Here is a 12,928-nt window from a genome sequence, read left to right as displayed (position 1 = left end):
AAGTGGGAGGGACTATTCAACCAATTCGTCCATTAGGAGTAGAGATGAAGAATTCAGGTACCTTTTCAAAAAAAAAATCAAACATTTTGTTGGAAAATCTGAATAATTTTTTACAAATCAAATAATGTTTTAAAATCCAATAGTTTTCAAAATTTTCATTGTTTTAGAAGCATGACATATTTCAAAAATTTTGAGCAACATTTTTTAAAAGCATGAACATTCCAAAATAATAAAGATATATGTTAGTTCAAAATGTTAAGAATATTCTTTTGAACAACATTTTCAATAATTTTAAGGAGATATGAGGAGCATGCTAACTTAAGAAGTATCATTCTGAACAATTTTATGAACACAATTTGAACACTTGCTTTCTTTCTGGCTTATTATGTGACAAATGTAACTTCGTGAAGTTTTAGGACGTTTTTCATGTTTTTTAAAACTGGGCTTTATTCTGGTTTGTTTCCCTTTTTTGGTTTATTCCGTTGTTTTCATTTTTTTTCTGTTATGTCAAATGTGTGAACCTTTTAAAATAAAAAAAAAATCATGAATTAGTTCTCAAAAATTTCAATCCTTGTCAATTTCTCAAGCTTATTTTTCAACTTTTTTGGTGGACTTTTTTGGAAAACTTTCAACATGAATATTTTTTCAGCATCAATGAACTTATTTGAAATCTACGAACCCTTGGGCCGACCCAATAGGTGCCTGACCGGAGTGATGAGATCACCCATCAGGGTGGTAGTGTGGTAAAAATTGAAATTTCCATTTTTACCTTTTGTTTTTTATTTTGGTTAGCAAACCTAAAACTCGAAAATGTCAACCCAATACAACAAATCGATATCTCGTTAACCAACTGATTTCGTTTGGTTTTCGGTTTATAATGAAAATCTTTTTTAGAGCACACGTACAAGCTACGACACAACTACTAGCGCTTCCCTCGTGCCGTTCTCTAATATCCATGACCACCTTTATGCTCTGAGGTAGACCCGGTCATGGACAACCCGGCCCGCCGGCCCGAACCCGAAGCCCGACATTCGGGCCGGGCTCGGGCTCCATTTTCTGACCCGAAGCCCGGCCCGAAAGCCCGAAATATGTATAAAAACATATTTTATTCAAAATATAGGTATAATGAATTAATATAATATCCAGAAAATGATTAATTTAATTAAAAAAATGTCACTGTTCATGTACTTCGGGCCGGGCCGGGCCGGGCTCGGGCTTGGGATTTTATCTTCGGGCTTTGTCATCCCGGCCCGAACCCGACCCGGCACGACGTTTGCCCGGGTTTACTCTGAGAATACCTACGCGATGTGGTACTAAGGGCCTGTTTGGTTCCAAATAAGTCACCAACTTATAAGTCGAAAAGTGAAAAAAATAATTTATTTTGCCAAACAGACCCGACTTATAAGTCACCCCAACTTATAAGTCATAAGTTGCTCCATCCCAACTTAAAACTTATAAGTCACCCCCTTTTGCGTGTGTCCCACCACCTGCATGATGTTGATGGGTGTGGAAAGATGTGTCAGGTGACTTATAAATCAGGTGACAACCAAACAGGCGTGACTTATAATTCACTAGTTTTAAGTCACCTGACTTATAAATCGGATGACTTATTGAAACCAAACAGGCCCTAAACAAATAAGACGTTTGCCACTGCATGCTCTGTCTGCCCATAGAAGTAGCAGTAGTTGCCCTTGGGCCTTGCAACTAGGTGGACAACGAAACCTCGCAATAGCTTAGTTGGTTTAGCTCATCATGGCCGCCCCCTCGCGCAATCCACGTCGTCTGCGCCTGCCCAATAGCTCGCGTCGCGTGGTGGGCAGCCGGGTTGATTGGGTGAAGGTGGGACCAGCCTCTGGCTCGTCCTGATCAGCGCAGCGCTGGGATCGACGATTTACTGTGCCAGAAAAAAAAAGACAAGAGATAAACGCAGACCTTGTTGTTTCCTTCCCAACGAAGGCAGGCGTACGTCTTCGTCTCCTCCTCTCCCTAGCGTCGCCAGCCGCACCCGCCGCCTCCTCTTCCTCTCTCTGCTTCCTTGCCCACCTCCTCTTCCTCTAGGACACGAGCGGCGGTGGCAGCGGATCTGCGAGAAACATTGGAAGGCAGGAGGTGGGACGGAGCAGATTGGCGGCGGGAAGCTCCGGAAGCGGCATGAGGCAGAGCGGATTCGTGCGGCAACACGTCGTGGAAGGAGACGGGACGACTCGCCTCCTCGTCATAATCGCAACTCCCGTCCGTCCTCGCCGCGTCTCCGTCGCCGTCTCCTCTCCACGGCGATGAGCAGCATCCACGAGAGGAGCGTAAGGCCCGTTGTAGCCGATGTGCGTCGTGGTTCCGGATCGGCGCAGGTCGCCACCGTGGGAGAGGCGCATCGTGCTTCTGGATCGGCAGGTCGCCGCCGTGGGAGAGCAAGGGTGGCCTGGTCTTCTGGTGCTTGTGGATGAGCAGGGGGCGGCTGATAAGGTGGCGGTGGTAGGAGAAGGAGGAGGTCCTTGTCCTCCGCCATCAAATCGAGTAGGAGGAGGAGGTCTCGTCATCCACCACAACCGTCAGGTTTGTAGTCATCACCTAGGTCCAGCCATTCTATAATACAGTAGTAACCAAAGATATATTGTTCGATGACACACTGATCTTTCTTTGTTAGTTGTTACAAATAAATGTATTGTGGACAATTAGCTCTGAGGTATAAACCAATCACACTTTCCAGGAAGAACATTATTAAAATCTACATTCTCTTAGGCAGATGTAGCTTAACACCTTCAAATTATTGATGTGGTGTTACTTTTCTTTAGGTGATGGATCATCCTGATAACCAGGTTGAGTGCATCAGCTACTGCCATGGCAATGGATTTAACGAATGCAAACTAACAAGGCACATCATCTAACCGGTATAAACTTATCAAAGTTTTTTACATTTTCATGCAGTTTTCCTTGACGATTAATTATAGATGAGATCTTAGTAGAAAGAATATAGATGTGAGATTCACTGCAAATGTAAGCCTTGGAGTTTCAGATTCACCTTGAAGCATTCCTGAGATTGAAGATAGGCTTTGTTGGTACCTCAGTTTAGAGAACTAGAGTTATGCTGGTACATGTTTCGGTATAGAAACTATTTGTGTTTGTGATCAACTCATAGATACTTTTTAGATTTTTATGGTTCCTAAATATACGATAGTCTTTGATTCATTTTTGTCCAAGAAGAAGTATGTATCCTATTTATAGGGATTCATGTTGGAGGATATCACCAGTCCCACTGTTTTTGCCGTTTCGTATGATGATTTCCGCAGATCTGTGGGTTTCTCATGTGTGCATTTTCCCTTGATTCTTGTAGCCACCAAGGCCATGGACAGGGACCTGTGTGTTCATTTGAAGGTGAGCTCCCGGGTCTAATCCCGACAACCCTTTGCAGCGGATTTTGCAGTGAATGGCTTGCTCGTAGATTTTGGAACCTTATCGTCAAAAAGATTAGTTGTTCTTCCATGTGGTGCACATTTAACTGTTGTAGTCTTAACTTTACTGCTTTAGTTCTTGTATAGGTCTTGGGCAATAAGCATAAGGGTAATAGTTAAAGATTTGTTGGAAGCACAAACTAACCTATTTAGCTGCAGCCACGAATTCACATAATCCTATTGTTTGCTATGTAATGAACTTGCTGGTGCTTGATAGGTTCAATTCTTTGAATGTACTACCTGGTACTGTTTTTTCAGTGATTAATGCACCTAAGCAGGATGTTGTATCTTATATAAATAGTATCCTGTAGACTTTGGAAACTTTAACCATCTAAAGTTGAAAATAATTGCAGCTTCTGTGGTAGTTAGCAGTGTGTATCAGTTTTTCTGGGTGCAAATATTTGTCCTGGCGTGTACAAATATAGATACTCCTATTTATTTGTATTGAGCTTAGTTGCATTTATAGTGCTGGAGCTTCTTTTGTTTGCATCAGTAGTGAATCCTGTGTTTCGTGCAGTTCATACAAGATACTAAGTATTTTTCAGTTTTACCTCATTCCTTCTTATTAAACCACAACAGTACTATGAACTTGCACGTACCAATGCTTCATATTGTTGTACTCTGAATCTGACGAACTAACATCATGTAGTACAGACAAGAAAGTGAAAGGGGCGCTTACCTACCTGGCACCGCCGAGCTTTCACCGCCAATGGAGGTGATTGTCTGCTCTCGGTTTCATGGTGCCAATGGAGGTGATTGTCGCTGCAATGAAATTCTTTCTACTGAGCGACCTTCTTGTTGTTCCTCTTCCTTCTGACATAATGTGACCCGTTCTTGCAGGTGGGTGTGAAGTGAGCACACAGTTGTTCATCGTTGCTGGATAGGTTCTTCCTGGTCGTCTTCTTTTGTTGAGGCCTGACGTTACAATCGCGTTAAGGTATGTCTCCTGATGCGAACATCTATGGTTGTGGTTTCTTGTTCTTGTTCGTTTGGTTGGTTTTATTGTGTGCATGAGTTAGCGCCCGTCAGGTGCTCGTGCTTATGTCATAGGAGCAATGATTCATAATTCAGGGAAACCCATCTGGATGTTCCATAGATATTCGGTCAAAGATCAACTAATATGAGTTCATAAATTAGAGGCAAAGAAATGCTTATCACTCATTTTTCGAACAGATACTAACAAAACATTGGTAAGGTGAATGAATTATAACCTTGGAGGTGAATAATAAAAAGAAAGGAAAACGTGAGGGGTGAATAAATAAAGGTGTTTGTATGCAAATTTCACTGTCCATGTGCTTCCTTGGTGTGCCTTTGTCACATTGGCAGTACCAAGTCACTTCAAAGCACCGTGACGTGGCAAAGAACTTAATCAGGATTTATGCGAAACCATATGCTAGGGAACAATGATCAATTTGATTCGATTAATAAGTTTAGTTACCCAAGATCATATTTACTCTGTTAGTAATATAATAGATTCCAGATTCTGGTTATGCATGCCTTCCCTTCCATTCCATTTGGAACCTGCTCTCTCTCCCTCTCCACATCCCACTCCCACTACAAAACATGCATCGGAAAACACATAAAGAATAATGAAGTAGTTTTTCACACGATATGAGAACAGGTTTGTTGTATTCAGTGTAGTTGTTAACTTGTGGTCCTTCATAGGAAAAAAGGAAAATAGCTTCAGGTTTTAATCGCTCCAAATTCAGTGTTTAACTGCTGCAAATTCTTAGGTAACTGTCGGTTTTTACTTTTTAGCACACTTTTTCAGGTTTTTAACTTTTGCAAAATATAATATTAACTGCTACAGAACCAATTTGGAACTTCCTATTTCAATGCATAACTTCTGAGACTAACAGAGACACAAAAAATGTGGATTGAAGAGAAGGGGGCCGGGGCCAAAGCGCGGCATCTCCTAGGCTTTCGCGTCTTGCGCTTGTATCCCTGTTGCCGCCAGTCGCAAGGAAGACGACGAGGTCTCCCCCGCCCTCCTCCACTAGAGACAGCTCATCGGCGGAGGAGGCGAGCGTCTTTGTTTGTTCAGTATTGTGTTGAGTCCCCAAGGGAACATGGTGCTGTATAAACAATATTGGAAAGCACATGGGTGTTGAGATTTAGGATTTGTTGCTTTCAGTTCGTTTCAAGTTTTACTCCTGAAAACTTTGAGATTAGTTTGTCTGCTGAGAACGATATAGGGTTAGTATAAAGTACGGAGATACATCTAATAAAAAGTCTGGGGATCATATTTTGTCTTTGCTATGTCACCAGCACCAGACGTTCAAGTTTTTCTTTTTGTTGCTGAAATGCGTTATTTTTCTTTTTTCTAAGGATGTGTCCAATGTGGCGCTACTTGCCTATCATAAATCATGAGTTTTGTTGGCATTGCTGGTTCATGAAGAGTTTGACGCCACTCGACATTTTCACCTCAAAAATAAAAAATTCTGAAGCCTACCAATTCTCCTACCGAGGATACTCCTGTCGACAGTCGATCGACAATATGAGGTAACTGAATGAAATGCAAATAAACAGCTGACTTTGGTATAATAATTGATTGCATCCATGATCCACATGTCAGATGCCCTTATACTTTCCCATGCTTTTAAATCACTTGCTGAAAATTGTGAGTTAATATTGCCATGCTTGTTCTCAAGCTATGACTATTGCACTAAAAACTTAAGTAGATGCTTGTTATTCTTCGATTAGGAAATTTTTGGAGGAGCTGGTCATGACTTAGAAACAAAACTCCCCTGAGAAGGCATCGCTAGGTACAGACCTTACAGAATATGCAAGCAAGCAATGGCATTACCTTTGCATGCATGTTGTCATTCTGCTGTTAATCTAACGAGCAACAATAATGTGTATAGTCACATGAACTCGAGTGACCCTGCCAAGGATCGTGCTGCTGCACATAATCATTCTATTGCTCGACGACGCAGCAGAGTATCGGCGCGAATTGCTCTTCTCCAGGGTGTGTACATTCAAGAAATGCTCTGCACATAATTTCTATTTTTTCTTCCATTCAACTATTAATGGAGCCAATGGTGAAAGGTGCAAAGCATTTTTCATAGGTAATTTCCCTCGGAAATCTTGCTCGCCAGTCTCGTCTTTTTCCTTCAGGTTGGTCGTTTGTCTTTAAGTGGCAAGGTGAGCTAATTTACTTTGTTCAATCTAGGGTCAAGATCCATCTCTCCTTCGCCATTATTCACTTTCTATGCAATTATTCCATTGATCCATAAGTTTGGCATCCTCTGTTTGAACATTTAGCTTGCTTTTGCTGCCAATTACAAATTGTTTGCATCTGAACACACTAGCCCATTTCACCAAGGAAATTCCATTACTATGCTAAAGTAAACCTGTTATCAATTGCATTTTTAACCAAACTTATTACTGCTTACTATACTTAGTTTCTACTGATTTTCACTAAGAAATATTGGAGGCTAGGTAGTTGAATTAAAAATCGGTCCTATAAGCCCTATGTAGTTCCCATTCATTTTATAAAGGTAGACGAAGCACGCACGAACCAATAGCTACTACATGATGCAGCTGCTCAATGCCCAATCCAATTTTGCTGCATCACAAACCTTTAAAAAGACACTTCATCGTTTAATCCGCATTTTTTTCGACTTGGTACATCCGTAAAATGATTGACTCCGGACTTCTTAAGCAGGCTATAGGAAGAGGATTTAGAGATCCTTCTTCGCAAAATCAGGAAATCTAAGGGAGATTGTTGTAAAGGCACCTAGCTATTTCAGTATTCTCTAATAGTCGGTTCGGTGTCCTATTGTTTAGTTAGTTTTGTGAACCCGCAGAAAAGCAGTACTTCTTGTTTATTGGAACAGAATAATGTTATGATCATCCAGAAGTTCCTTTGGAGTTTCCATGATCAAAATAACTTATAAAACATTTTTTGTTATGCACTATTCATGTTTTTTGGAAAACAGAATAATATTATGAGTATCCAAAAGTCCCTTTGGAGTTTCATGATCAAATGAACTTAAAACTTTCTTTCATTATGCACACTCATGTTTTTTTGTTCAGTACATATAAGGTCTTGCCGAATAATTTCCAAAACTTCACCAAGCAATTGTTTTTTTAGGATTAGGTGTGGGAAATAGGACCTCAGCTGGTAGGCCATTCTATGTGTGTACCAATTCTGGTAATACTATTTATTATGTTCTCTTTATTGCTAATGATGAACACCCTTCTAGTATGACAACCTTAAATTTCGTCAATGTTTGGTGATTTTTTGGTATTTCATTGCAGGAGACACAGTGTAGAGTCGCCATATCTAACTTTTACTTTGACATTGCTGGGTGTTCGTCTTCTACGTATTTGGTTTATGCTCTATTGTCTACTTACCAACAAGAAGATGAGTTGAATGTTTCACCTTGGCAAAGTCGTGCATCTGTCAGCGTTTTGGTTCTTCTGGATCTTAAATTGTTAAATGGTTCTGCTGTGATATACTACTATACTTGTTCAACCAGGGGGCACTAATTTATCTTCCAGTAGATTAATAAAATTTTATTTAGAAGGTCTCTTATCTGATTGTCAAATTAGATCCTTGCAACTAAACTGTTGAACTTGCTTGCCATCTCTTTGTTTACCGCATCTAACCTTGAAGCCATGTTGTACTTCTGAACTATTGCATTACACATGATTTGGTGGTTCATCTTAGTTTACCATGAAAAACTTTAGAGCATGCACATGATTTTCTAACCAGGAACTTTTCCCAACTTGAGTATTGAAACTTGAACTAAGATTTTGTTCATAAATTGGAAATAAGGAGGAATTAACCAATCATGTTTGTAATTACCACTATGCAAAATAATGTAAAAATCTACATGCCGTATAACACAAGTGCCTCGAAGCAATGGAGCCAAATAAATTCATTTTCCCAGCACCAAGATGCTCATGTCAGCTTCTAAGCCTGGTATATTTTATGCATGTGCACTGCGTGCAATGAGATTTTGTTGTTGTATCATCTGTGTTGCATGTCTTCTCACCAAACTAAACCTCTTGTCATACAGACACGTTAACAAATACGACAACCAGATTAGTGCGCACAATCCCGCTTCAAGAGGCGCCACCAGGTGGCGCCCCAACAACTAGTGGTGAACAAAGCATGCACTGGGTCCTTCGTATCCTGCATGGTTGGACACGCGCGCATGATTAAGCCTTTGGTGTTGGGTGACACGCATGAGGGAGCCTCGTACTAGATGCTTGGATTTCAGTTTTTTCTTTCAGTTATACGGTTTTATACCAAACCTGATTTGAATTCGGTTATTACAAAGAAAAAAACCTGATTTTTGGACATTCTTGAAATGATCCCAATTTTCAAGCATGTGGCTATGTCCAAGGTAGGCATCCATGTTAGGTTTGAATGATTTTCGACACTGTACGCAAGTTTTGACACGTCCAACCATTTATTTATCTTTTTTGACCGAGAAGACTCCGAAAAATCCAAAACTTGTCGAAAACCTAAGAAACTTGGCGTGGTGCCTTGAATTTTCATACAAGGCTATGAAAAAAATTGGTCGTGTCAAGGATGTTGAGAAATAACGTGTTCTCAGATGGACCCTTTTGGCCTACCCGGACACCTCCATTGAACCAGTCCATTTTTTGACATTCTTAAAATGACTTCAATTTTTGCAAACAGGTGGGCATGACCATGGTAGGCATTAATGCCAGGTTTGAATGATTTACGACACGTACGTAAGTTGCAACACATCCGACCATTTATTAGCCGGGGGGGGGGGGGGGGGGGTTGTACCGAGAAAAACTCTAGAAAAATGTAAAACTCGTCGAAAATTGAAGCAACCAGGCATGGTGCATTTAATTAGTCATACAAGGGCATGAAAAAATCAGGGCCATTCAAGGATATAGGAAACAATGTGTTCTCAGGCGGATCCTTCTGTCCTACCCGGACACCATCCGTTGAATATGGTTTTTTGGACATCCTAGAAATGAACCTAACTTTTACAAGCAGGTGGGCATGCCCATGTGAGGCATCCATGCCAGGTTTGAACGATTTTTGACACCATATGCAATTCGCGACACCTCCGGCCATTTATCAGCTTTTTTGACCGAGAAAACTCCAGAAATGGCAAAACTTGTCGAAACCTAGGCAAGTTGGACTGATGCCTTAAATTGGTCATAAAAAGGCCATGAAAAAATTAGGGCCAATTAAAGGATATTGAGAAACAATATGCTCTCGGACGGACATTTCTGGTCCACCTGGACACTGTCCATTGAACATGCTCTATTTGGACATTCTTGAAATGACCCCATTTTTTCAAAGCAAGTGGGCATGCCCAAGGTAGGCATCCATGCCAGGTTTGAACAATTTCTGACATCGTATGCAAGTTGCGACACGTCCAGTCATTTATCGATCTTTTTTGACCGAGAAAACACCAAAAAATGCAAAAAAAAAATCGAAAAGCCAAGAAACTTGGCATGGTGCCTTGAATTGGTCAAACAAGCCATTAAGAAAGTTGGGGCCATTTCAGAATGTTCAGAAAAATGTGCTCATGGCCTATCCAGACACCTTCCATTGAACATTATGTTTTTTGGGACATTCGTGTAACGATCTCAACTTTTGCTAGCAGGTGGGCATGCCCATGGTTTGCATCCATGCTAGGTTCGAAGGGGAAAATGTATTTAAAATCATAATTAAAAATAGTTACTTAAAACTATCATATTGGTGAATTATTTTCTGTTTTTTGCGAGCGTCAATGGGCCAACCCAGTCGGCTAGCCTCCTGCGTGTGTTGCCTTCTATTTGATGCTACTCTCAAAACATATGAAATTTCCTAATTGACACTCGTTGCATGAAGTTATCAATCAAACAGATAGAACGAGCGAAGCAAATAACGTTAAGGTCTCGCCTATCGAGCATCCTTAGTGACCACTGAACCTTCAATATTTTTAAAACCAATTTTCAGAATTTCAAAAATATTCATATTTATTAATCAATGTTCAAAAACTTCAGAAAATGTTCATAATTTTTAAAAAATGTACATGTCTTCAACTTTTGTTTGTCATTTTCAAAGAAAAAGTCAGGAATTTCAGAAAATGTACGTGTTTTCCAAAAATTCTTCAAAATGTGTTATTCAAAATTTTCACAACTGTTAGAGAAATGATTGGGACTCCAATTTTTTTCATGTATTATAATTTGTTTGAAATTTCAATCAATGTTCCCGTTTTCATACTTTTCCCAAAAATTTCAAAAAATGATGGTCTTATGCTTCTGTTACAAATTTTTTTCGCAATTACAAAAATGTTTGCTCTTTTTCCATTTACTTTCTGGAGTTGCAAAAAAAATTCACGTTCCAAAAATTGTTTGTGTTTCCATAAAAATTGGGAATTAGAAACATGTTGCGGTTTAAAAAAACATTTGCATTCCAAAATTCTTCATGATTTTTAAAAAATGTTTCAGTTTATTATATATTTGTTCAATAAAATCTGAATAGTGTTTGGGATTCACACAAAAATCACGTTTTGTTTTCAAAAACATATTTTGCATTGGAAGTTCGTAAAAATAATCTCCATGATGTTATGCTTAAGGCTTCGTGCTGCCATTAACCCAAAGACGCTGGCTAGGCTAGCTGGTTGTACCAGAGTCTGGAGGTCCTGAGTTCAAACTCTGCAGGCATGGTTTTAATTTTGAAGCGCTGCTATACGCTACCTTAATGGGCCGGCCCAATCGGTGGTCTTCTCTACGTTTACGTCCAGCAGGCTACCCGCCCTACATACAAAAGTAAGTATGACTTGTGAAATTACTATATTACCCTTTATACGTTTTAGGAGGTGGGGTTGTACCGAAACGGGTCTCCATGCTTAAGCGGAGCTATCCTTTGGTGGGTTATTGCTGGATAATCATTCCTGTTAGTGAACTTTAAGGGCTGGTCTGATATTGAAAATTCTGCAGCCCCTGGCAGAGAGTGATGAAACTCCACCTGATTGCGCATCTGCTGTCGTAAACAAAGATCTAGGCGTGTACATCCAGCTTCAAGGAGCTCTAAATGCGGAAGCTGAGCGTGAAAAGCTAAAGAAAAAAAGAGACAAAATTCAGAAGTAAGTCTACAGGGTCTCTTCTAGATGGTTTGAACAGTGAAGACATATGCCTAGGTTTCTTTCTTGTACTTGATTGTATCACTAAGTAGCATGGTTTGTTGTGGAAGTGTGCAGGCTACGGATGCTCTGTCACAGAAGATGGATGCTTCGGGCTACAGAGAGAAGGCTCCTCGTGTTGACGTATAATGTGCTGCCTAGTCTTTTTCATCAGATCGAACTTTTGGATGAGTTGGCTGGAGCATGAATTCAATATGGTATCAGAGCCAAGAGGTCTTGAGTTCAAGACCCTGCCAACGCAGTATTAAATTAAAAAAATGATTCTACGGTCTACATCGATCCCACGTCTAAGGATTAAAATAGCCTAGACATGAGGGGGAGTGTTGAAATATATTGCCCGCCTCCCTCCATCAGTTCGGACTGATGGGTGAATTGGTTAGGTGCATAAACTTACAACCAAGAGGTTCAGGGTTCAAAACCCAGTAAACGCAATAAATAATTGCGGTCTACCCCCGCTTCCGCTGTCCACATCATATAGCTCCAAAGAAGCATAGACGTGAGGGGGAGTGTTCGAGTATGATGTCCGGCCCTCTCCTATAATTTGGACTTTTGGATGAGTTGGCTGGAGCATGAATTCAATATGATATCAGAGCCAAGAGGTCTTGAGGTCAAGACCCGACTGACGCAATTAAAATTGTAGCCCACCTTCGGTCCACGTTTATGTAACACCCCCAGTGTCATGCTACAGTAACCCTTGGGGTTAAGCTAATCATTTTGCTAAACAAGTGTTTGGTCATCATTGTCTTCTATCTCTTTCATTATTTCAGTTGAATTCAAATTTAATTTCTAAGTGAATTTCAAAATTAACTAAAATGTTCATCATGTGGCAAATTTTCTTTTGACAATTTTGGTGGTGAACCAACATTTTTGTAAACTGTCTAAATGGCCTATAATAGCTAAAACAGAAAAGCTTAAAAAAGCAAAAGTAAAAAAAAAGAGAAAGAACACAGGCCACTGTGCACTGGGCCAAGTGCACGGTGCCTGGCCGAGCCTCGGCCCACTCCAGCTAGTCCGGCCCAGCCCCTCCTTGGGTCGCCTTCTCCCCCTGTTCCCCCGACCGGGGTCGCAACAGGGGCGAGCCCCGCCGGACCGCCTCGCCGTCGACGACGAGGGAGGGGATAAGAGCGCCCCCTCGACGCCTCGAGTCCTACCCCTCACCTGCCGCCATTCCCACTTCCCCTCGCCCACTCCGCCTGCTCCTCCTCTCCTCTCCCCCTTCAGATCCACCGCTTCCGAGCGCGTCCTTGGCCGCGACGCCGTGCTGACCGCGGCCACCGCTGTCCTCGCCCCTCTCCGACGAGTCCCCGAGTGCTCCCGTGCCCAGCTACATCTTCTCCGACCACGGACTCG

General features: G+C 41.1%; 1 long non-coding RNA gene across 3 annotated transcripts; it reads left to right on the top strand.

Annotated features, from left to right (window-relative positions):
• The first annotated feature begins 1,823 nt into the window (after positions 1 to 1,823).
• On the top strand, positions 1,824 to 8,575 carry LOC123102222 (uncharacterized). Of its 3 annotated transcripts, none has more exons than XR_006448841.1 (9): positions 1,824 to 2,553; positions 2,793 to 2,888; positions 3,332 to 3,372; positions 4,104 to 4,201; positions 4,290 to 4,386; positions 5,778 to 5,951; positions 6,153 to 6,214; positions 6,314 to 7,605; positions 7,713 to 8,575. It is a non-coding gene; the product is annotated as an uncharacterized lncRNA (long non-coding RNA). The 3 variants fall into 3 exon arrangements; XR_006448840.1 differs by having other exon boundaries at positions 1,889 to 2,553; positions 6,314 to 6,517; XR_006448839.1 differs by having other exon boundaries at positions 1,890 to 2,553; positions 6,314 to 8,575.
• Positions 8,576 to 12,928: the final 4,353 nt, after the last annotated feature.

Source organism: Triticum aestivum, chromosome 5A (genome assembly GCF_018294505.1).
Source record: "Triticum aestivum cultivar Chinese Spring chromosome 5A, IWGSC CS RefSeq v2.1, whole genome shotgun sequence".
Taxonomy (NCBI): Eukaryota; Viridiplantae; Streptophyta; class Magnoliopsida; order Poales; family Poaceae; genus Triticum; species Triticum aestivum.
The sequence above is the reverse complement of the archived record's forward strand: the minus strand, read 5'-3'. Positions and strand labels throughout refer to the sequence as shown.